Genomic DNA, 25,375 nt, shown 5'->3' on the forward strand with positions numbered 1-25,375 from the left:
TATCGTAGACAGTTCTCTGAAAACTTCCACACAGTGTGCAGCGGAAGTCAAAAAGGCAGATAGGATGCTAGGAATTATTAAGAAAGGGATAGAAAATAAGACCCAGAATATCTTACTGCCCCTGTATAAAACTATGGTACGCCCACATCTTGAACACTGTGTACAGATGTGGTCTCCTCACCTCAAAAAAGATATTTTGGCCTTGGAAAGGGTTCAGAAAAGGGCAACTAAAATGATTAGGGGTTTGGAACGGGTCCCATATGAGGAGAGGTTAAAGCGACTGGGACTTTTCAGTTTAGAAAAGAGGAGACTGAGGGGGGATATTATAGAGGTATATAAAATCATGAGTGGTGTGGAAAGGGCCGATAAAGAAAAGTTATTTATTAGTTCCCTAAATAGAAGAACTGGAGGACACCAAATGAAATTAACGGGTAGCAGGTTTAAAACGAATAAAAGAAAGTTCTTCTTCACACAGCGTGTAGTCAACCTGTGGAACTCCTTGCCAGAGGAGGCTGTGAAGGCTAGGACTATAATAGAGTTTAAAGAGAAGCTAGATAATTTCATGGAGGTTAGGTCCATAAAAGGCTATTAGCCAGGGGATAAAATGGTGTCCTTGGCCTCTGTTTGTCAGAGGCTGGAGAGGGATGGCAGGAGACAAATCGCTTGATCATTGTCTTCGGTCCACCCTCTCTGGGGCACCTGGTGCTGGCCACTGTTGGTAGACAGGATACTGAGCTAGATGGACCTTTGGTCTGACCCAGTACGGCTGTTCTTATGTTCTTATGTTCCTCAGTTACTGCCAACTGATGTGTCCCCAGCTTATAACTAAAATTCTTGTTATTAATCCCTAAATGCATAACTTTACACTTCTCACTATTAAATTTCATCCTATTGCTATCACTCAAATTTACAAGATCATCCAGATCTTCCTGTATGATATCCCGATCCTTTTCTGAATTGGCAATAGCTCCCAACTTTGTGTCATCCGCAAATTTTATTAGGACACTTCCACTTTTGGTGCCAAGCTCAGCAATAAAAATATTAAATAAAATTGGCCCCAAAACTGATCCCTGAGGAACTCCGCTAGTAACCTTCCTCCAACCTGACAGTTCACCTTTCAGTATGACCCGCTGTAGTCTCCCCTTTAACCAGTTGCTTATCCACCTCTCAACTTTCATATTAATCCCTATCTTTTCCAATTTAACCAATAATTCCCCATGTGGTACTATAGCAAATGCCTTACTAAATTGAAGCGCCCTGCTCGCCCTGCCCTATATCCACTGCTGCCTTGCCAGCCCTCAGAGCTGGCCAGAGTGTGCAGTGTGGCGCTCTGGCAGCAATTCTAATGGGCTCAGGGCTCCAGCCGCTGCCACAACCGGGAGCCCCAAGCTCTTTAGACTTGCCAGGCCCAGGAGCAGACACCCCTTTCCCCCTCCCCTGTTGGCATGTCTGCTCTGTTCTGACTCTCTGTTCCTTACAAGCTGAAGTAAGGGATAGATGAACTCACACCCACTGGTAGTTGCTTTTTTCTGTCATAGATCTTTTCCTTAGCCCTTAGCACTTAAGATGTAAAATCTGTCAGACAGGCCTAGATAGAAAGCCAGAAGATGGTTAGTGAAATTGCTGTCAGCACTAACTAATTAAACGATGTTTGAACTGAATTGTTTAATAGTTCGACAAACTCATTTTAAATCTTAGTGAAATGAAGACAGTCTTTGCCTCTGTGCTTATGGCTGATTTGCAGAGTGATCACCATACAGTGGTGTGACGTAGTGGGGGTACCTGGCTGGTTTCTATGCTGCTGGCTCTGGGGGAACCCCCACTGGCTGCCGTGGGTACCACGACCCAGCAAAACAGGATGAGTCACTATGCAAACCAGTGGCCAGACACCCCCCATGGAGAGGAACAAAGGAAGGTGGAATGCTGCCTTGGCTGGGGGGCAGGGCTGGAAGTGGGGGAGTTGGTTGCTGGCTGTCGGAGGGCATGGAGGAGAGCCTAGGGGAAGGGGCTGGAGTTTAGGGGCCCAGTCTCCCCCATCTCAAGGGGGCCTGAGGCATCCTAGCCCAGTTCCTGTAACCAGATTACATCTGTGCTGCGCTGTGCTGGAGGAGCAATAAACCACCCTCAATTCCACTGGCTGGTGCAGTCTGTTTGTGCCATTTCGGGGTGCAGGAGACGGGGAACCCCCAACGCGCCGTCACAAGTGGTCAACACATAGAGTTCCCCAAGTGAATCCTCCTACGAAGGGTTCCTTCGTAGTCCTAAAATAAAAATCCGCTTCAATTGTAGCAATAGTTGATTGGTGCACTGAGACATGTAAAAAATGTGGAGTGGGTATGGGTATTGAATTATGTTTCAAAGAAAATGACATACCTTTGAAGACATGTTATTTTTTCTTCCTTGGTTTGTATCATTATTGCTTTAACTGTAATGTCTGATATTTCATTATCTCCACTTTTAGCCTATGTATAAATTGCAGATTGTGTAGAATAAAAGCTGTATTTCAGCACACGATTCCCTCTCTAAGGCTATGTCTACACTGAGGAGCTATTTCAGGATACCGAAAATCTCCCGAGATAGCTAGTCCGTGTCTTTAAAGCAGCCCGTTATTTTGAAATAATGGGCACGCTATTCCGGCATCCCTGTAACCTTCGTCCCGTGAGGGTTAAGGGACATTTTGGAACAGTGCTTTATTTCTAAATTTGGCACTGTGTAGTCCAGTGGTCCCCAACCTTTCAAGGTTGCTGGGCGCCGGGGGGGGGGGGGCCGTTCGCCCGCTGGGTGCCAGGGGGCGGGGACAGTTGTGCCCCGGGGGCGGCTCCCCCCATAGCCGCATGCCCGGGGCGCTCCCCCCCCATAGCTGCATGCCCGGGGCCGGCGCCCCCCCCCCGCCAGCGCCGCGCGCCCGGGGCCGGCGCTCCCCTCGCCATGCGCCGCGCGCCCGGGACCGGCGCTCCCCCCGCCCAGCGCCGCGCGCCCGGGGCCGGCGCTCCCCCTGCCCAGCGCCGGCGCTCCCCCTGCCCAGCGCCGCGCGCCCGGGGCCGGCGCTCCCCCCGCCATGCGCCGCGCGCCCGGGGCCGGCGCTCCCCCCGCCCAGCGCCGCGTGCCAGGCATGGGGACCACGGGTGTAGTCAGTGCCAAATTTCAAAGTAAGCTATTTCAAAATTACCTCAAAATGAGCTACACAACTTGCTCATTGCGTAGGTAAGGGTGCAGTGTAGATACACTCTTAATGTGAGACCTTTGAACTATTCCAAGGTTTCCAGTACAATTTTGTTTGTCCTTTAAGTAACCAACTAACTTTTGTTTTTTCCTCGACTAATAGCTTAAGACAAGTCTCTCTGGATATGTATTTTAACTCTTTGTATGCGTCTATAGTTTCCTTTCCCTTTTTGAAAACAAAACAAAATATAATTGGTGTAGAAATGGTCACTAGAGTAGCAAAATATTATAAAAGCAGTAGCTGCTACTCAAAGGCTGATATCTTGAGTAGAAAATGAATAAGGAGCTCAGGCTTAAGTTCATGGACTTCAAAATGCTTTGCAAATATTATCTAACAAATGCAGGGGCAGATTTTCATTTACAGTAAAACTCCTTTATAGCACTCGGTCAGTGCCAAATAGATTCAGAAAGGTAAAAAAGTTAGTCTGTAACAGGAAAAACTAAAAAAAACAACAAAATCTAAAAAAAACTAACAAAACATGGAGATGGTATCATGAGCTTTCGTGGCACAATCCACTTCTTCAGATGACTGGAGTATTAGAAGTCCAGATCCAAGAATCAATAAGGGGAGGAGGGTTGGAGAGAGGGGAAAAAAGAGAAAAAAGGAGGGGAGAAGGGGATAGAGAAAAAAAGAGAGAGAGAGAGTAGATGGGGTGGCCAACCCAGTACAGGCAAAGAGCCGAGGAGGGGGGGGGGGGGGGCAGGAGTTGTTGAGCAAAAAAAAAAAGGCCCCCAGCCACATTTCATCAAGCAAAAAAAGAAGCCCCACAGAGTTGTTGAGCGAAAAAAAAAAAAGCTGCCCCTTTAAGAAATTCAGTTAAAGGCTTTTTGGCCACATCAGGCTCCTGCCAGCTGCCACCATCTTGAAAATACCATTTTGAATGCCGGACAGTTCCCCTACCCCAGTGAGCACAGGGAGCCGGGAGCTGTTTTCAGAGGTACAGGGGCGGCTTTGCGAGCCACACTTTTGGGGGGGGGGGAGAAGAATCTCATGCAGCTCAAGAGCTGCAGGTTGACCATGGCTGGAGTAGGTGTTTCAAGTAGTTACAAGAGGCTGATAAGAATAATTAGAGCCTCCATTGTTTGGTTGGTTGTTTAAGTAATCTGCCTGGACACTTATTAATGGATCTCCAAGTCACCATATTGTTCCACAAGCCAAATAAACAAGGAAGGATTGGAACTTAACTTCATTTACAAGTTTAATTCTTATGCAAATGGTATGAACAGGGACATCGACTAGCTTGTGTATTTCCTTCCACGTCCTAATGACTTAACCAAAGTGTTCTGAGGTGCCTCAGGGGTATCCAGCTCCATTGTAGTTGTGTTAAGTTCTGGTGACTTTTTAAAAGACTGGCCTGTTAATAACTTGAAACATCTTTTTCATTCTAGAATTATGGTATGAATGCACTAGAAATGAGGTTTTGTGTGCTTAAATCTTATCTACATTGAGTTCTTCTTCCCACAGTGTATATCTTTCTATTTTTTCTTGCTGTCAATGTAATGTGTAGAAAACAATCTTTTGATCTATGTAAGATTTCCAAAACACCAAGGAGATGTAATGCAAACTTTATCTGTTTGCATTGCCAGAAGGATTGGCTTCAATTAATGACATACATTTTCTAGACTTTTTGCTCTAACCCGTTACAACTACAGATGCTATGCCAGATATTGTGTCTAGGGAAGAAAGAGATCTAATCTCTTTTATGTGAGCTACAATGGATTTTTTTATTGTTGTTTGTGTTAAATTATCTGTATGTTGTTATAAGAGGTCAAATCATTTCTTCTAGTTTTGGCCATTTTTTCTCAAAGAATTTGCAAATACTTTTTCTGTTATTCAGCCACCTCATTAGGCTGTCAGAGAGTGTTTGGTGAATAATATGGTTTGTAAATATTGCCATTTTCCATTTAATAAGCATTTTGCAAATAATGGTTGCCAGTTTTACTTATTATGCCAGTTCCAAATTCTTGGGAAACATGATGCTCCAAAAGATATGAATGGAGAATGGGGTTCTCAGTAATAAAGGACCCAGTCTGCTTCTGCTGTAACCACTGAGTATTTGGCCATTGTCTTCTACTAGAGTCACTGTCATAACTGTTCTGATGTAAATAGAAAGATGAGCATGTTAGTGCTCTTCCAGGCTTGGAATCTGCAATTTGATCCATGCAGGTAGATCTTATCCTCATGTGAAGGCCCACTTAAAGTAGTGAGGCTCCAGATGGGCAGATCCTAACACCTGTGCCGAACTTTATTACTTTCAGAGAACCATCCAAGTGGTTCAAATGGCAAGATAGGCTGTTAGTCACAAAATAGACTAAGGTGCTTTCCAAACTTTTCCTTAATTTTATTTCTAAGTCTTGTTTTCATCCAGAAAGAGCCCTCTTGTGCCTGGGTGCACTGTTTATTATTTTCCTTTCTTTTTAAAATAAATACTATTTTTTCTCTTGGGCAAAAGGAATTTAAGTGGCACTTACTTTTAGGAGTAAGGTCTTTACAGTAAGGCTATGTCTTCATGCCACCCTCATCTTGCCTAATGGCCCCCGGAGGTTGTCAGCCCTTCCTGGGATACCCTACTCATCCATGACTATAACTACTACACTCCCTGTCTTATTAGTGGCACATGATTCTGAAACTAGTTTTTTTTTCTAGCATTTGAGAAGTGCAGTTGCATCACAACTGCCACATGCCCTGGGTATGTGTTAGTTTATCTACAGAACATTGTGATCTTAAGAAAAATATTATAGTAATAATAAAACACTAAGTTGTATAAGCGAAAACCTAGCTCAAAACTGAGACACAGCTAGAATAAAAAATATTTTGTCCAGGTTTTTTGTTTTTGTTTTTATTTTTTTATAAATCATTGTTTCTCCTGTTGAGTTGAGTAGCTTCAACCCAAGCCTGAGCAACATCAAAGAGTGCTCAGCAAATTCTGTGGTTGAAATGGAAGAAGAACTTAAAGCTTCTGATTGGAAACTTTAAGATTCTGATGCTACTAGGCTTATCTTGTTGTTGTTTTCTTCTTTTTCTCTGAAACAATAGGAATGTGAAGGAGGCCTTGGTGGGGATAACTGACTATGATTCACATGATGGTTGTCTTATAACTCTACAGGGTGCAACTTTTATCAGCCAATTACTTTTTTTCCTTATAAAGCCTCCCCATTTTATAAGCCACCAGTAAAACTGAAAGAAAAGACAATACATTTTAAATGACTTCATATGCTTTATACAGTTAGAACATAAGAACGGCTGTACTGGGTCAGACAAAAGGCCCATCTAGCCCAGTATCCTGTCTACCGACAGTGGCCAGCAGCAGGTGCCCCAGAGAGGGTGGACCGAAGACAATGATCAAGTGATTTGTCTCCTGCCATCCCTCTCCAGTTCTGACAAACAGCGGCCAAGGACACCATTTTATCCCCTGGCTAATAGCCTTTTATGGACCTAACCTCCATGAAATTATCTAGCTTCTCTTTAAACTCTATTATAGTCCTAGCCTTCACAGCCTCCTCTGGAGTTCCACAGGTTGACTACACGCTGTGTGAAGAACTTTCTTTTATTCGTTTTAAACCCGCTCCCCATTAATTTCATTTGGTGTCCTCTAGTTCTTCTATTTAAGGAACTAATAAATAACTTTTCTTTCTCGGCCCTCTCCACACCACTCATGATTTTATATACCTCTATCAAATCCCCCCTCAGTCTCCTCTTTTCTAAACTGAAAAGTCCCAGTCGCTTTAACCTCTCCTCATATGGGACCCGTTCCAAACCCCTAATCATTTAGTTGCCCTTTTCTGAACCCTTTCCTAGGCCAAAATGTCTTTTTTGAGGTGAGGAGACCACATCTGAACACAGTATTCAAGATTTGGGCGTACCATAGTTTTATACAGGGGCAGTAAGATATTCTGGGTCTTATTTTCTATCCCTTTCCTAATAATTCCTAGCATCCTATTTGTCTTTTTGACTGCCGCTGCACACTGTGTGGAAGTTTTCAGAGAACTGTCTACGATAACTCCAAGATCTCTTTCCTGATTTGTCGTAGCCAAATTAGCCCCCATCATACTGTACGTATAGTTGGGGTTATTTTTCCCGATGTGCATTACTTTACACTTATCCACATTAAATTTCATTTGCCATTTTGTTGCCCAGTCACTCAGTTTGGTGAGATCTTCTTGGAGTCCCTCACAGTCTGCTTCTGTCTTGACTATCCTAAACAGTTTTGTATCATCTGCAAACTTTACTACCTCACTGCTTACCCCTTTCTCCAGATCATTTATGAATAAGTTGAAAAGGATTGGTCCCAAGACTGACCCTTGGGGTACATCACTAGTTACCCCTCCAATCTGAGAATTTACCATTTATTCCTACCCTTTGTTACCTGTCTTTTAACCAGTTCTCAATCCAAGAAAGGACCTTCCCTCTTATCCCATGGCCATGTAATTTACACAAGAGCCTTTGGTGAGGGACCTTGTCAAAGGCTTTCTGAAATCCAAGTATACTATATCTACTGGATCCCCCTTGTCCGCATGTTTGTTAACCCCTTCACAGAACTCTAACAGATTATTTCATTTACTCTTCCACACCAGTTACGTAAACTGAACTCAGAACAATCCTCTGAACTGGATACCTCCATTTCACATGTAGGAAAAACTGAAGCAGAGGGACTGTGCCATTATGTACTCAGTTCAAGACAACTAAAGACTGGTTTTCAGAGGTGTTGACAGCAGTCGTTCCCTTTGAGGCGAATGGTAGTTGTGAGTGCTCCGTACATCACGTGCTAAGGGCCAACATTTCAGAAATGTTCACACATTCTCTCTCCATTTCTGGAGTCCAATATGAGCTGTTTTAAAGTGGCCTGATGCTCACTGAATGCTGCCCATTGAACATCAGGCCCTTCTAAGCTGTGTGTGCTAAGTGCTACTGAAAATCTGGTCCTAGGTGTCGCCTGCTGGGAATCCACAAATGGAAACATCTAAAATTAATGGAAATTTGGGATTTTGCGACTTGTCCAATGGCACCAGTGGAACTAGTGTTGAAATTAGAATCAGAAATTTCTCATCTGGTGCTCAGGACATGAAATCACTCTAGAGTTACAGGCCCAAGAGTGTTCTTTTAGAAAGTCCTGATAGGTATCTACTTTGTAGGTTACTCTGATTCCAGATGCTTATGAGACATCTAGCATATGTTGTCTGATCTGCATTGTCTGTGCAATGCATATTGAACCACCAACATCTAGCAGGTTAAATAAGTCAAAAATAATATCCATGCTGACCAAATACATTTTATTTAGAATAAAATATGAAATTTAAAAGAGTACAAAGACCCTCACATACAATTAGATTTCCAGTTACTTGATATGCATAATCTTTTATGAGTGCATTCTTAGAATACTAAATGAGTTGTGTTTATATTATTACTAGATTTGTATTTGAACACTTTGCTGTTTATAAGGGTGCATATGTTTATATTACATGATGTGACGGGGCAGACAGGCCCCGCACTGACGGACAGGGGGTGGCCCAAACCCAGCTGGCAGAGGAAGCCCCACCCCTCCGACCCTGCTGGGCATGCTCCCAGCAGAGGCCAGGTATAAAAGCAGAGGGAGCCCTGCAGTCAGGAAGACCGCAGGGTGAGGGAGGAGACCAGGCTGGGCCAGTGTTTCTGCAGCCGCTGGGACCAGAGTCGCTGCCGGCGCCGGACCCTGACCCCGAGGAAGCAGCCACCGACCCCGGGAGGCCAGAGTGCGCCCACAACCCCGGCAGGTCCTGCCTCAGAGGCCAATGGGCCCCAGGGGAACCGGGGCGGGGTAGGAAGCAGCCCAGGGCAGAGGATACAAAGTTTGGCTCGGCCTGTATCAGCCAGATCCCCCACCGAGCCGGCAGGAGCCACAGACCCTGCCTAAAGGGCCCTGGGCTGGGACCCGGTGGAGAGGGAGGGCCCGGGTCCCCCTACCACTCAGACTCCCCTTCCCCCCCCCCCCGGATAACCAAACCCGGGGCCAGGAGAGGCTTCCCAGAGGGACTAGGCCTCTAATACCGTAGATCCCCTGATAGAGGGGCCGGGACTTTTGGGTGACTTTGGGCACTGTATAAGCCCGGACTGATACGCGGGCCAGTAGAAGGGGGCAGCAGCCCCGTCAGGGGCGTACCCCCTGACACATGAGAATAAAATGTCTTGGCAAAATTCATATAGGCATCTTCAGTTTTATAGATAGCAATGTTGTGATAGTTGACTACATCAGTATTGACTTAATGTATGTAGCCCCTAAAAACTTTCCAATTGTTTTCATATAAATCTCTTCAATTTCACATCCTGTTTATAGTGTGGGAAGCTATTTGGGAAAGGCTTCCTAGCCACCAACTTCTGTAGGAGTGAAATTATTTTTCCAGAGTTACAGGTTACCAGTGATGTCTGTCAACAACAACACTATAATTATTTCCCAACGACATACCCATTACATCAGAGTCTAATCTAATATCTCTAAGGACACTGGATCATCTTTTCCTCCAAACAAGGAAAAAAGGTAGATATTTAACCAAATACAACTGTAAAAAGAAAACCTGCTGATGACACTAATGTAACACCTCAGTTTTAGCCTATCTCCATTAAATTAGTTTTACATATTTTTTTTCTTAGCTGATTTTTACTTTGATTATATTAATAGCTGGAGTATATTAATAGCTGGAGTATAAGTCAGGGCTATAATTAGCTTACATCAGTGTTTCCATTTTAAGGCCCTGGTTTTTTGCTACTTTTGACTTTCTCAAACTTTCATTTGGGAGATAAAAATCTGTCATGGCTGAACCATTTTTGAGAAAGAACAAAAAATATATACTTTTCCCATTGTTTAAAATAGGGAAGTGTTTTTGAACAGCTGTTGTGGCAAACAGTGTGTTTGGTGGAAAAAATATTTAGAATATGCCTTATACTTTCATAATGTCATGGTTTCACAGAGTTTAAGGCTACACAATCATCTGATCTGATCTCCTGTATATCTCAGCCCATTAGATTTCACTCAGATGCCCCTATATGTTGAACCCAATGACTTTCATTAAATCAAGTGTCTTGGTCCAATTATATTACACCACAAGTAGAGACCAGAAGAGACCATTGTGTCATCAATGCCCCAGCTTTCAGAATGTCAAGGAATTGATGAAGTGAGATATATCCAAATAACGGGCTAGTCTTTGGTCTAATCTTAGTTGTTGGGTTTAGTGTGTATGAGTTGAGTGGTATTAGTGGCTTGTGCTATATGAAAGAACAGATAAAATGACTTGGTACCTTTTAGCTTTAAATTCTACGTTTATAGCAGGCCCTTCATGCCTCATGCTGCAAAAGAAAGCAAAAAACAGAAACCCAAGGTGCCTGCCAATGTGACCCAGAGAACATTCCTTCTCAACACTACGTGTGGCAATCAGCCCCTGAGCATGTGGTCAAGGAACACCAAACAGGCAACGAAGAAATTGGGTTTGCTGCCCCATCTCAAAGCATTGCTCTGAAACCATTATTTGGTTTCCGAGTCCAGTTAAGACCAATCTGATGCTTCAGAGAAAGATGAAAAAACACAACAACCCAGAATACATCTGGCCAATTGTGCATCAGGGAAAAATATGATCTCCTGGTCACCTGCAGGAGATCGGCTGAAGCCCTGCGATACTCATAGATTCCTAGACCCCATCCAGTTACTGATTCAGTACACTTACGCTTAGCTTGTTAGATCTACCTGTGTGACCGTAGGGAAAGAAGAATGTTACAGGAATCAAATTCAGAATGGGTCTGGGTTGCAGGCATGCATTTTAGGGAAGAATTTGTCTCAACTTTATGTTATCATACTAATACTTGTCAGATATTATACAGTAGAATAGTATGTAGTTACATGTAGGCAAAACATGAAGGTACACATATGCAATATACCCAAGGGTTATAAAAATATAAAAGTTTTGATCCTCTTCTTCAGAATTCTCATATCTCAGCAAATATTTAGGCAGGATTAGAAATAAAAGCTATTGAAGGAGCTCTGGTAGAGTTTAGGAATTCCTTAATCTGAACCATAAAGTGCTGATTTGTAACAACTACAGCTTTGAGCACTGAAAACCCTTTTAATACCCTACTTCTAATCTAATGCAATGGCACTGCGGGAAGGGGGATAATAAACACTTATTTTTAACATCTTGTATTAAGGCAGGTGAGATGATTCTTGTGTGGAATGATGATGGGCTGATCTATTTATTTTATGGTTTTCTTACCTAGTTACTGAATTTTAAACTTTTTTTGTCCATAGTTCCAGTGACATGATCTTTCTTTGTCCATGGGTAACTGTCACAGCAGAATACTATGTATGCACTACAACAGTGTTTCTTAACCTTTTTTTCATAAAGTACCCATTTTAAAAAAAAATTATAAATACCCCCAGTATCTACAGTTTTCAGACACCATTTTTTTCTACCATTGCAACACATTTGTTTAAACAACTTGATCATAGCTGGGCAGGCGATGACATTTTTGGGTGTAAAAAGCACAAAAATAATAAAGTATTGTAAAACTTAAAACAAAAATTGTTTTCTCCAAATTTCAGCTGTGTTGATGCACCCTGCAGACTTCTCTCAAGTAATCCTAAGGGTACTTGTACCACTGGTTGAGAAACACTGCACTACAACATGTGCTAGTTATCTCATCCTATTTGTGGGAAACCAAGAATCATGACTAAAATGCGGTGAAATGGGTTAAAATTGATTGCCCTAGACTGCTATTTGTCTTGCATTTCTAGCAGATAGCCCCATGTGACAGTGCTAGTAAGACAGTGTGGAGGAATGTGATTTTATTTGCCTTGATACTAAGACTAGTCAGTGACTGTAGTTACTAAACCAGTTTTTGTGAACATGGTTTTCAGTGTGTTTGTTAAACTGAGCCACAGCAGGTTCTTTAGAAATAGGAATTGATTTATCATTTTTTAAAAAATCTCAGAAATCCCCAGATCTACTGCTTGTGGTCTAGTCTTTTGCAACCACAGTGGTTGGGGTGAGAGGTGCAAGAGGAGGCCTAGATCTGTTTTCAGAGTGCAGAAGTCGAAAGACCACCAGGGGCCTTCTGAGGAGAATGCTGAGGAGCAATAGATTCTACACACTTTAAAGCAGTGTTTCTTAATCTGTGCTTCACAGAGCCCCAGGGCTCCACAAGACATCTCCAGGGGCTCTGCGAGGTTGACAAACTGGAAAGCCTTCAAAAGCATAACTGAGAGTCGCCTCGAACTGATGCAATTAACACACACCGCTGGGGCTCTGCATAAATTTTTATGCATGTAAAGGCCTCCGGAGCCCAAGAAGTTTGAGAACCACTGGTTTAAAGGAATCTATTCCCTTTTTATGTGAATGGGTCCAGAACATGCACAAGTCCATTCGTATTATTCAGCTCTGGCTTCTGGGAATCAGAAAGTATAAGCACTGGAGTTGATTGTCCAGTGTGAGTGGAAAAGGGCTGCCCCACCCTACCCTTTGCACACATTCAGACAACAAGCAGCCATAATCTGGCCCCATACTTTCTCAGAACTCCTGACCCCACATAAGGAGTTGGTATCTTATAGTAGCGTCAGAACTAGTTTGGAACATCTATTGTTTAGTTTTAAATCAGGCTGCAACTGAGCCTGATGAGGAGCTTGAGCTGAACTTGTCTTTGGAAAGCTGTGAGATTTGATTGAGGAAGTGAAACCCAATTTTCCTATCCTCTTAGCTTGACATGTGAAATTGTTGTGTGTTTTTTAAAGAATTTTAACTATGTGATCAAGACTTTTTTTTCCTTCTTCTTCTTGGAACAGGACTAATATGGAAATATTAAAGGTCTGAGTGATTCCCCTCTGGAAGTTCCTAACATTGCTAACAGTATCATTCCTTTTTATAAATGGAACCGTTACAGTTCTAAGGAATAAAGTATTCTAAGAATGCACTCATAAAAGATTATGCATACAATGGAATTTTTAGCTTCAATGGGAATGAAAAGCTTTATTTGTAGGTGGAGGGGGAAGGGGCAATGAATACCATATTGAAATTACTTTTCAAAGCAATTTCTAAAGAAACCCTGCCCATTGTATAATGGAATACAATGTCTGAAACAGTTATCCCCAAAGTCGCACACAATGAAAAAAACAGCAGGAAAAGGAGCTTGAAGTAATATGAGATTTATTTTCTTGTACTCTTATTCCGATAACCTCCGCTCATGACTCAGCAGGTTGGATGGAAATGAGCTACTGCTAAATATATCACACGTGAGTGTGACCAAGGTAAATTTGGGTCTCAGAGGAGTGGCAGACCTCATAGTCAGGCCCGGTTGGGTTACAGTTCCTGTATGTCACACTTGTGGAGCTCAGCGTCGGTTTCTGCCGTGGAGTCCTAACTGCAGAAGCTCCAGAGCAGATGTGCTTAATCAGCATATCCTGTGGCTGGCCTGGCCATGCCCCTTGTATGGCCAGCATCAATGACACTGTACAGACCTCCCATCAGAGGGGAACTGCAACGTCCCTGACACAGACTAACGTATGCCAGTAGGTGAGCTTCAGAGTTCAGACCCTGTGTTTTTCAAGCTGAGCCATGAAGAGATGTCGATTTTTATGAATTTGGTTATTCAAAGTTATCCCAAGTGAATGAATCCCACCCTCTAGATCATTTGTCAGCTGTTTACTATGACGGCTTTGAATGTTTGGTGCTGTAATATTAGTCACCTAGTCACATGGCAAATGACTCCCAAATCTACAAAAAGTTTTCAGGATGGCCCATGTGAACACTTCTAGAGCAAATTCACAGTTTTGCATGAAACCATCCTGTTTGCATGAAACATCCTCAAGAACAAAAACCCACTGATACGAATGTCATTGGATAATGAATATAATGCGACAAAAAGGCCGCCTATGCAAATTAATAGTTTATTCAAAATAAGTGCTCACAAAGACTTTTGCATGGCATTTGTGCAAAAACGCACAGAACTGAATCTCAATGCCACAGATGCCTCTTTGGAAAATTGCTGTTTAGCATTGTTTGTCAGATACTCATTTCAACAGGCACAACACACGAGAAAGCTTGCTGCTGGCACTTGGTGTGTTTCTAGTTAGAACTTTCTTCAAGTTTTCTTATTACCAACGAACACATCTGGTGAGCACGTTCAGTGTGGGCAGCCCCCAAAGGAGAAGTCACTGGAATGTTGCATGTTGCTGTGTCATTGAGGAAAGGAGGGCAGGTGGACAGAAAGCTGCCCTGTCCAAAGCTGACACTCCAGTGAGAGAACTTAGGTTCATTTGATACTTCATAAGGTGGTGAGTTCACAGGGGCCATCACTTTGAAGTAAATACACAAGTGTAAACACGTGTTTGAAATTCCTGTTCTGCTCCTTAAATTTTTCTCTCTCATTCATTGTCATGCCCTATATTTTCTAATTCATTTTGTAAAATATACTCTAGTGAAATAATTCACTTCTAACCTTTGCAGGGAAGATAGGAATCTATTCTTCAGAACTGACAAGTGTTGTGTATGTGTTAATGGTTTAAAACTATTTTATTTTAATCTGACGGTCCCATTTCTTTTTTTAAAGAGGTAGATTGTCTAATTACAGTCAGAGGCTATGTCTAGACAATGGGTTTTTTTTCTGGGATACTGGAGGCATCACGGAAAAACTCCACCGTGTCCAGGGAATGCGTCTGCTCTTCCGCAAAAAAAAAAGCGGAAGAGCAGACGTGCTCTTTCAGAAGCCCTGTCTTCCTCCTCCCAGGAGGAAGAAGGGCTCTTCCAAAGGGGGAGGACGGGTTGGTCCAGCTTAGACAGGAAGCTTCTTCCAAAAAAACTATCGAAAAAAGGTATGCAAATTGTGGAGCGCAATCTGCGTACCTTTTTCCGATAAAGCCCGGTTGTGTAGACATAACTCATTCTCTCGAGGAGCGGAGCCAGTTCCACTCTGCATGAGTGGCAGAGCAGAATCTCTTTCTATCCAGCAGGAGAGTACTAGGAGCAAAGTCTGGTTCCCATGCTGCCCTGTGCACCATGTCCCCCCCACGAAGGCATGCTGTCTGCTGCCTAGAGGTATGGCAACCTTTCTCAGCCAGCAACTGCACATGCTGTGGTATGAAGCCAGGGATGCATGCTCTTTAAAAGGAGCATTTGAATGCATCCATCCACACACACACACACACACACACACACACACACACACACACACACACACACACACACACACACACACACACACACACACACACACACACACACACACACACACACACACACACACACACACACACACACACACACACACACACACACACACACATCATCCCCTCCTGCCCCCCTGCTGCCATTCAAGAATTTATGCCTTTGGCATCACGATTCAGTATACAAGAATTCATTCTCTCTCTCTCTCTCTCCCCTTCCCTCACCCCATTTACATGTGTATAACTGTGCCCATCTGAGAGCTTCCCAAAAGCTAAAAATCAAACTCCTAATTTGTATCTATCATTTCCACCCTCCTCCTCAAGCCACTGGACAGAGCAGAATTCAGCCCCAAAATGTTGTTTTCATCTCCTGTTAGGAAACAAAACAGATCCAAACACACAGAAGTCAGAGACAAGACCCTCATTCACTGGACTGGATTCAAAGCTCACTGATGAGGCTTTAGCCATAGTGGACATTTATGTGGCTGGTTGGTACATTTTCAGAATAATTTCTTTTTAAAGAGGCTTAAATTCATTTTGAAAAGGTTAGAATGTTACTAGGTCTAGACCAAGTGGAATTTGGGGGCCTTGGAGGAGGTGAAAGGACTTAAGCTGCACAAGAAACCATGTTAGCAATAAAGATGTTAAGTAGTTGATTAAATGACTAATTGTTCACTCAATACAAGAGCTGCTGGCTCTTAGTACATTTAAAAGGCAGAGCCATAGTGGTCCAAACCCGGCATGAGCCGGGACTGCTTCAGTTCTGGCTTGTGCTGAATCCCATCCTGCACCTCTCCCTTTTAAATGTAGTAAGAGCTGAGCAGTTCTTACTACATTTAAAAGGCAGAGCCACAGCACCACTGTGCCTTTGCCTCCCCTGGTGCCCCTTCCTCCCCCCACTTTTAAGCTGGTTCCCCCCAGCAACGGCTCTTGCTGCCCCCTTGCTGCCTCTGATCTAGGCAGGGAGGGGAATAGAGGCAGCAAGGGAGTGGGGAAATGCAAGTAGACGACTCGACTACACTTTTACATCCCTAGTTAGCAAATGTGTGGATTCCTGAGGTCAGATTTTGGGGATCTGCTCCTCTTGTCACTGAACAAATCCTGAGAAAGTAAACAAGAGGGAAGTCAGATGTGTTATGTACATATGGGAGAGCTAAGGTGGGTATGTTGAAAAGTGCTAGCAACTGTATCAAATAGCAAGAGAATGGTCTTGTTTTTAATCCAAATACATACTTTGTCTAACTTTAAAAAAATACCACTAGGCTACAATCTTTCTTTGTTTCACTGTTTTAGTGTTTTGGACTTTCATTGCATGGGTGACCCTAAAAAAATTTTCAGCTGCTTTTCTGACAAAATCATGTTTGCCACAGTTTCCGCTAGGCATTAACCAAAAGCAAAAGTACACACTTTTTAAGATTACTACACACCAAAGTCAAAGTAATAAAGGACATTAATTTGGGGGTCTGTGGAGTAACAAGACATAATGTGATTTAATTATTCCATTTGTGTACAAATCAGTCAGAATCTTCATTCATGTAGGAGCAGCAACAGAATATTTCTGCGACATTATAGTGTAATACAATGCGGTAGATGAGTCACAAACAGGAAAAAAGCAAAATTTGTCAAATTGTGGTGAATTGTTCACCCATCTCCAAATACAAATGTTATCAACAGAGTGGGCAGTCCAAAGGATAGACTGATAAATCTATAAGTACCATCAGTGGAGATTTTTCTTTTTCCAGAAACCCTGCTCAAAAATAAGAATAAGAACATAAGAACGGTCATACTAGGTCAGACCAAAGGTCAGCCTAACCCAGTATCCTGTCTGCTGACAGTGGCCAATACCAGATGCCCCAGAGGGAAGGATCACAACAGGTAATCCTCATATGATCCCTCCTCTGTCACCCATCTCCAGAGAAACAGAGGCTAGGGATTGTCCAAGGATTACATAAAACCACAGTTATGATCAGTGCCTTCCCATGTCATGACAAATATTTTTACATATGAAAATGCCAGTTCGCATAACTGGACTGTACAGGACACACTAAGGGCATGTCTACACTAGGGAGTTATTTCAAAATAACTCCCCTTATTTCAAAACAAGGCGAACATCCGCACTACCAAATCTGTTATTCAAAATAAGGGGCTTGTTATTTCGAAATAATAGAACCTGCTTGTGAAGAGGAATGCGCTTATTTCAAAAAAGTTAGTTATTTCACAAGTTGTTATTTTGAAATAACTTATTGCAAAATAACCTGGTAGTGTAGACATAGCCTAAAGGTGTGCAGTAGTCAACATTTCAGAACTGCTACCAGCTTTTGTGCTATTATACTCATGTTATATTCTATCTCACATTGTCTAATTTGTACCTAGCTAAAATTATTTGCTTTGGCCTCTCTGTGGCAGTTAATTGTTGACTCTTTCAGGTATATATAGATTGATCTGTACATTCGTCTCCTTTATTTCTCATGTCATTTTTAATGGACCCATATACTCTGATCCTGGACTTCATTTCAGAAACCATTAGCTCTCAGTCCTACATTGATTCTGACTTTAGGGATTCCAAACTCACTCACTTAACAGCTTCCATTGTACAATCTGTCACAAACAATCTTACTAATAAGAGCTACAATTGCAACTGGAAAGAGCACTCCCAAATTAGCCATGTTTTAGTTGGATAACATGTGTTTGATTTATAAGCCTGAGAAAATGAACATATAATGGAACAGAACTTTGTTCTCCTTTTCTGAAAGCCTCTAATTGGTCTCAGTGTGACAGGGCAGTTTCCTTGAAAATCTGTTTTGAATTAGGCTTAAGTATCTTTGGAGTCTATTATATTAAATGCAAATAGGTATTCTTGTGGAATTGTATGCAACTTCTCTAATGGAGGGATATGGCCAAGGTAAACCTTGGGAAGTGTTATGAATCTCAAAGGAGTATTTTAAACAATGTGCCAGAGAAGACGGAACTTTTGGGACAAGTAAATTTCACTGGGCTTCCTAGGCAACAACTGGAGGATGGTGAATGCAAATTCCCACTTCCTGATCTGACTTTTTGAAGCTGCATCTTGAGGAGAGAACTATTGTCTGATGATTACCTAATCCAAGAATATGAAGATCGAAAGTGCAGACTGAAAAAAAGAAAAGACAGGTTGTGTCCTTGTTCAGAGAAAAAGTTGTTGTAAACTTGTAATCACTGAAACCCCTTGGTGGGAGTTGAAGGATTGTTTGTCTGCCATTTACACTGTTCATAAGCCTTCAAAGAGAAGGCAGTTCAAAAATCCTAGGTGCTTAGGCCATCTGGCTTGCTGGGAATAACATAGTTTTAGGCAGGAGACTGTGTAGCCTGGAAAAAAATTGGCCAGGAAGGAGAGAGACATGGATCGAAGTTACAGCTGAGGAACCAGGAACCTAGAATGGGTGCCCTTGTTAGACTATGAGAGCAAAATACAGATTTGGTTGTCCTTAACTGTGATACTCAGCAAATAATTTAATTTCTTTATGTTCTGATGTTAATAGCATTATCGATAACTATTGGTTGCAAATACAGGCAGTCCCCAGGTTACGTACAAGATAGGGACTGTAAGTTTGTTCTTAAGTTGAATCTGTATGTAAGTCGGAACTGGCGTCCAGATTCAGCCACTGCTGAAACTGACCAGCGGCTGACTACAGGAAGCCCGAGGCAGAGTTTCAACAGGCTGAATCTGGACGCCAGTTCCGACTTACATACAGATTCAACTTGGGGACGCCTGGGGTTCTTAAGTCAGCTGCTGCTGAAACTGATCAGCGGCTGATTCCAGGAAGCCCGGGGCAGAGCAACTCTGCCTCGTGCTTCCTGAAGTCAGCGCTGGTCAGTTTCAGCAGTGGCTGACTTGGGGACGCCTGGGGCAGAGCAGCTGGGGTGCTGCTGGGTTGCTCCAGTAGCGCCGCTCCTCGGCGCTACTGGACCAATCCACCAGCACCCCAGCTGCTCTGCCCCAGGCGTCCTGATTCAGCTGCTGCTGAAACTGACCAGCAGCGGCTGAATCAGGACGCCTGGGACAGAGCAGCTGGGGTGCTGCCGGGTTGGTCCAGTAGCACACAGAGCGGCGCTGCGGGACCAACCGGCAGCACCCCAGCTGCTCTACCACAGGCATCCGGAGAAAAGCCTGGACTGCTGGGGGGGGGGGGGGCGTACTAGCTGGGCCCTCTCCCCCCAGCAGACCAGGGAGACGTGGGCGGGGGACCTAGACGCACCACGGTCCCGCCGCCCGGGTCCTCCGCGGCTTTGCTCCGCGTCTCCCTGGTCTGCTGGTCTGCTGGAGACCAGGGAGACGGGGAGCAAAGCCTCTGAGGACGCCGGCAGCGGGACAGCCGTGGCGCGTCTGGGCTGTCCGCTGCCCGCGTGCTCCGCGGCTTTGCTCCCCGTCTCCCTGGTCTGGGGAGACGTGGAGCAAAGCTGCGGAGCACGCGGGCAGCGAACAGCCCAGACGCGCCGCGGCTGTCCCGCTGCCGGCGTCCTCAGAGGCTTTGCTTCCCGTCTCCCTGGTCTGCTGGTCTCCTGCAGACCAGGGAGACGGGCAGCAAACCCCGTTCGTAACTGCGGATCCGACATAAGTTGGATCAGCGTAACTCGGGGACTGCCTGTACCTTGGCACCCTGCACTACTGTGATCTGCGAATGTGTGGTGTCTGATGCAGTAAGCAGTGTGGGGCCTGGTCAGTGTCTGACTGGGAAACCCCAGCCTGTGGACATCCTAATATCCAGCGGGAAGTGGTGCTGCTGATTTATTACAGTAGGTGGCGGTGCTCCTCCCTTACTTAGTGCTGAATAGGGGCTGGTCAAAAAATCTGTGTGTGGGGAGAATTATTTAAATTGTAATGAAAAATCTTTGTCTAATATACAAGCTCTCATGCTGGCTTGCTGGCTGGCAGCTCTCTAGAATGACATTGGGGGGCAGTGTGCCCTCTGACAGGGATGGGTCTAGACCACATGGTGATCTAGGCAAGGACCATCTCTGAGGCACCTTTCGCTCAGATGCGCTGTGAAATCAAAGGAATAGTTGATGATTAGAGCTGGTTGGAACAGTTTTGCCGAAACAAAATGGAATCTGTGTTGAACGGTTTCATGAAGGCGTAACTGTTTCAGTGAAGGTTTGTAGAGTGAGAGGTCGAGAGAGCTGTCATCCTATAGACTGGTGGTTATGGCCTGGCTTGGAAGATCCTACTCCAAGTCTCTCCTCTATCTTATTTTTAGTACTGTGCACTGAAAACCTCTACTCTGATGCTACATCTACACTGCATTGCTTTTTTGGATACTGGAGGTATCCCGAAAAAGCAATGCCGCGTCCAAAGAACGCGTCCACTTTTTCGAATTTTTTTTGAAAGAATGCACGCATTCTTTCGCCATCCCTGTAAATCTCATTCTATGAGGCATAAGAGATGGCTCAAAAGAGCGCTTTTTTCTGAAATTTGGTGCTGTGTAGACATTCCAAATTTTGAAAGAGCCTCTTTCAAAAGTAAATTTAACAGTGCAGTCAGATATATCCTGAATGAGGCAGATCCCCTCATCCCAGGCCTCTGACCTACCTGATAAGGTCACACACATGTTCAGGTTTTGATATGTGTTCAGTTCAGTTCAGATTGAAAACAAATTCTGAAATCTTGAAGTTGCCCCAGAATGGAATTATCCTTCAGCCAGCTCTACTGGTGACCATTAAAGAACCAATAACAACTTTTTGAAAGGGTAGTTCTGATCTACTAGGTATCTTAGCAAAGTGGTGTGTATTTCTGCCTGCTACAGTAAAAGTTGAAGCAATAAATAATAGATGGACTGTCCATCATCTGTAGGTGTGATTTTTGCTTTATAGGGTATGTCTAGATTGCATCCCTCTGTCAGCAGAAGGTTGCAGATTAGGCAGGTCGAGATTGCAAATGAGTCAGGGATTTAAATATCCCGTGCCTAATTTACATAAAAAAGGTCCATTTTATGTAAATGGACAATTTACATAAAAATGTCGGCAAAAAGCAGCAGTCTAAAGGGGGATCTATTGAGAAGAAAGCCTTTTTCAACAGATCCCTTACGTCTCCTTTAAGGTTTGTTTACAGGATCTATTGAAAAAGGCTTTCTTCTCGACAGATTCCCCTCTAGACTGCTGCTTTTTGCTGACAAAGTGCTGAGTCATCAAAACGCAGCAGCCATTTTATGCAAATTAGGCGCAGGATATTTAAATGCCTGCCTCATTTGCAATGTTGACCTGCCTAATCTGCATCCCTCTGCCGACAGATGGATGCAGTCTAGATATACCCATAATGTTGATCTATATATGCTGCATTCATTAAATGCTGAATGAAAATATTGGGTTTCACTTTCCTGATTAAATCTAGGGCTCTGAGACATAGTATTATTTTATCTCAAGCTTCTGACTCCTATCTCCTATCTCTGTCACGCTCAATTCCCCAACCTGGCACTTTGAGTGTAGATATGGGGCCCATAAATAAATTCTGTAAGAACCTGTCTCTGTAACTCCCAGGGACAAACTTGTCCGGTCTCAGTTTTCCTGAGATCCAAGAAAAAAATTGCTGCCACCACCAACTGTCTATTCGAATTGAAAAAATAAATAAAAAAAAATAACCCTTCTTACAGGGAAGAGACCACTTGGAATTCCTTTCCTGAGGCAAAGTTCTCCTCCTACCCCCAACCTCCATTTTGTTTGGAGTTGGGAAAACAGACAATGATAATCTTCAGAGAACAATGGGGCTCTGATTCTCTTGGGTAACTTGGTTTCACTTAGGTCAAGGGTGGCCAAACATTTAACAAACAGAGCCAAAACAATGGTGGAAAAAATGTGAAGAGCCACACCAGAATTGTCAAGCAAAAATAAATAAATAAATAAAAAAGCTCCTCAGAACAGAAAAACCAAAAAAATTATTTTTTTTTAAAAGGAGGCTGCCCCTTTAAGATGGCTGCCATTTTGGATGCCATTTTCAAAACCCCACAGCTCCTACCCTGTGAGCACAGGGAAGCCGGGGTCTGGAGGGGAGTTGGCAGGGGGCGAGGGCCATTTTTTGGGGGGGCGCAGGAGTGAATTTGCAAGCCACACTTTTGGGGGGCAAGAGCCACATGCAGCTCGCGAGCCACAGGTTGGCCATGGCTGACTTAGGTATAGAGGTTTAAGGACACCAAAATCAACTAATACCAGTTAACCAAAACAAAAAGAAAACACTTTTATTATTAAAACAAGACTACTGTTGCAAGCATAGTAAATGACGGAGTGCTAAAAGCCACGGATTGAAATAGACTGAGGGAAAATCTCTGGGCTGTAATCCTTAGTTACAAAAGAATAGGGAAAAACAATTAAGCAGCTCAGACATGATTTCCAAATCCCCAAACAAGAAAAAAAAAAAAAACCTGACGGACTATCTAAACTTTTCTCTACTTACACATTTCAAGGAGTCTGTTGCTAGGAGAGTCCGTCTCTCCTGTTACCTGGGAAAAAACTGCTGCTTGCTCCAAACAAAAGGGGAAAAATCCCTTTCTCATTTGAAATTCCTTATCTGCATTTCATTGGCTGAATGCCCAAAGCTCCCTCCCTCAGGTGCATCTCCAAATTAGCTTAACCTTTTCCTCGCTCTCCAGATAAGCCAGACTCTCCTTTGCAGCTCCTATTCATGACAGGATCATATGTTACTTTTGTTATAAAGCTTTTGTATAAATTGTAATAATAATAATAAAAGCTTTTGTTGCAAAATGGAAGGATTTATAACCCAAGGAATCCTGGAAGGATTTCTGCTTCTGAACATCTCATAAGTATTGCCTCTGGAGTTTTTATGGTGATAGAACTACTAAGTTTTTGCACACTGAAAATAAACAGATGTTGCAGCGCCTGTAATGCAATATCCAATGAATTTCCCTGATTTGTTTTTCTCTGATATATTTTTGGAAAGTAATTTGTAGAGTTGGCAATATATTTTTGCTTGCCTGTCATCTGTTGGTATCTGAGTTCAATCAGGACTTTGCAATATCACCCTTTGCTTCAGTTCATTTATTCTAAGTAGTGTGGCTTGAATGCAGGTTTAAGAGTCTGGAGACTTGGGTTCTAGCCCAGTTTCTGCCAGTACCACAGCCTCTGGGTGGCACAGCCACACTGCCCCTAGGCTCCAACTTCAGCACAGTCCCCTCTGCCCCAGAGTGGGTGTTCTAGTGGCCATGCAAAATGGTCCCGGCCATCCCCAGGCATTGGGCAGCCAGGCAGCGCAGTGGCCTCGCTCCCAGCCTGGAGCTCTCCGCACCCCATGCCCTGGGGTCCCCCCCAACCTTGTGTCCTGACTCCTGCACTCCCACACCTCTGCCCTGAGCCCCCCACACCTCTGAACCACCTGCCTTATACCTGCACTCCCCCACATATCCATCCCTTGCCCTGAGCTCCCCCATACTCAGTCATACCCACACACTGACCTGAACGCCAGCATTTTACCCCATGCTTAAATTTCTTACAGATACTGTCCTAGTGCCATTCCCACAACTCCTTTGCCTTGAGCTCCCCTGCCCCCGGGAGGGAAGAGAGGAGGAGGAGTTGTGATACAACAGTACTTGCAAGAAATTTAAATTACTTTCACCCCTGCTACCGAGTGCATCCAAGTGACTACCACATGCAGTATTGAGACTCCATCCTAAAAGGTGAGGCTAAGCTACTGCCCAAGATAGCCGTTATTGGTAGCAGATATACTGAGCAGGGCACATCTTCCAGAGTACAACACAAATGACTTTGTGAAACAGGAGATATCATTTATCAAGGTGCTGCAATTCCATCATACTTCTGATGGGGACACCAAAACAACCTAAGAAAACACTGAACAGGTTGGGGCATTACATGTAGAAGAACAATTTATAGTCCAGGGCTGGCCAGATGACAAGGAGCAAGTGCCACTGGAGGTCATCCTCTACTACCAGGTGAGAGCTGAGCTGTGCATTCAAGAAAGATGAATTAAAATTGCAGGATAAGAGCTACTAGGATGATCAAAAGAGCAGGAGCCCTATCTTATGAGAGGAGATGAAAAGAGCTTGGACTCCTTGGTTTGGGGTGGGGGGGAGAAGGCAGAAAGGTCACATGATTCTCTATATAAATACATTGTGTGTCGGGGGGAGGTTAATGTTAGAGATGGTGAGGAATTATTTAAGTGAAAGGACAGTGTTTTGACAAAACAAGTCAGTATAAACTGGTCATGAAAAAATTAGGTCAGAAGGAGGGAGGTTCTGGAACAGACTCCCAGTAGGAGTTGTGGGGACATATTCCAGCTTAATGTGGTTCCAGTGTTGTCCTTCTCAACCATATTTGTGCACGTTTGTCACTGGTACATTCCCTCAGTACCAGATGTGGGCCTGCCCCTGACTCCTCTTTGTTTCGGAGCCCTAACTTCTTATGGTGTCTTGCTTTTTTGGCCTTTCCATTGAACTAAAATAATCTCAGGATGGTCCTTGATCAAATCCCTCTATTAGCAGTCATTTGGAGCTTGACAAATTTATGAATGAGATTGTCTGAGGGGCTTCCTTGAGGCATTGGGGAGCTGTGCTCAGCAGCTCTGGGAGTCCTTTCGGTTCATGTCTTATGTTCCAAAAACCACAAGATTCAGGATGTGGGCTGATAGGGATCAGCAGGAGAATTTCCCTCTCCCCAGAGTATGCTGGAGCTTTTTTGGCCTCCTTTCTCTGAAGCATCTGAAAGAGTCAGGGCTGGAGATGGTACAGGGATGGGGTGAACTGGTGTTCTGACTTGGAACACAACATTCCATTTCTTAAGTGCTTGCCTAGCCAATTCTTGCTGATCTGTTCGGGTTCAAACTGATCACCATGTAGGGTAAGGAAAGAATTTTCCCCAAAGATCAGATTGGCAGTGACCCTGAGGATTTTCATCTTCCAGCATAACAGTGATGGTCACTGGCCACCAACATATGTAGTAAGTTGAGGGTCAGTAACATGGAGTCAGCAGGCCTGAATAGA

General features: G+C 43.7%; 1 long non-coding RNA gene across 1 annotated transcript in view; it reads left to right on the forward strand.

Moving 5' to 3' along the window:
* The first annotated feature begins 4,087 nt into the window (after positions 1-4,087).
* LOC142826871 (uncharacterized) overlaps positions 4,088-25,375 on the forward strand; it is an 80,182-nt gene continuing 58,894 nt past the window's right edge. The window contains exon 1 of the long non-coding RNA XR_012901140.1: positions 4,088-4,160. This is a non-coding gene — a long non-coding RNA (uncharacterized LOC142826871). The remainder of the gene's footprint in view (positions 4,161-25,375) is intronic.

Source organism: Pelodiscus sinensis, chromosome 1 (assembly GCF_049634645.1).
Source record: "Pelodiscus sinensis isolate JC-2024 chromosome 1, ASM4963464v1, whole genome shotgun sequence".
Lineage (NCBI taxonomy): Eukaryota > Metazoa > Chordata > Testudines > Trionychidae > Pelodiscus > Pelodiscus sinensis.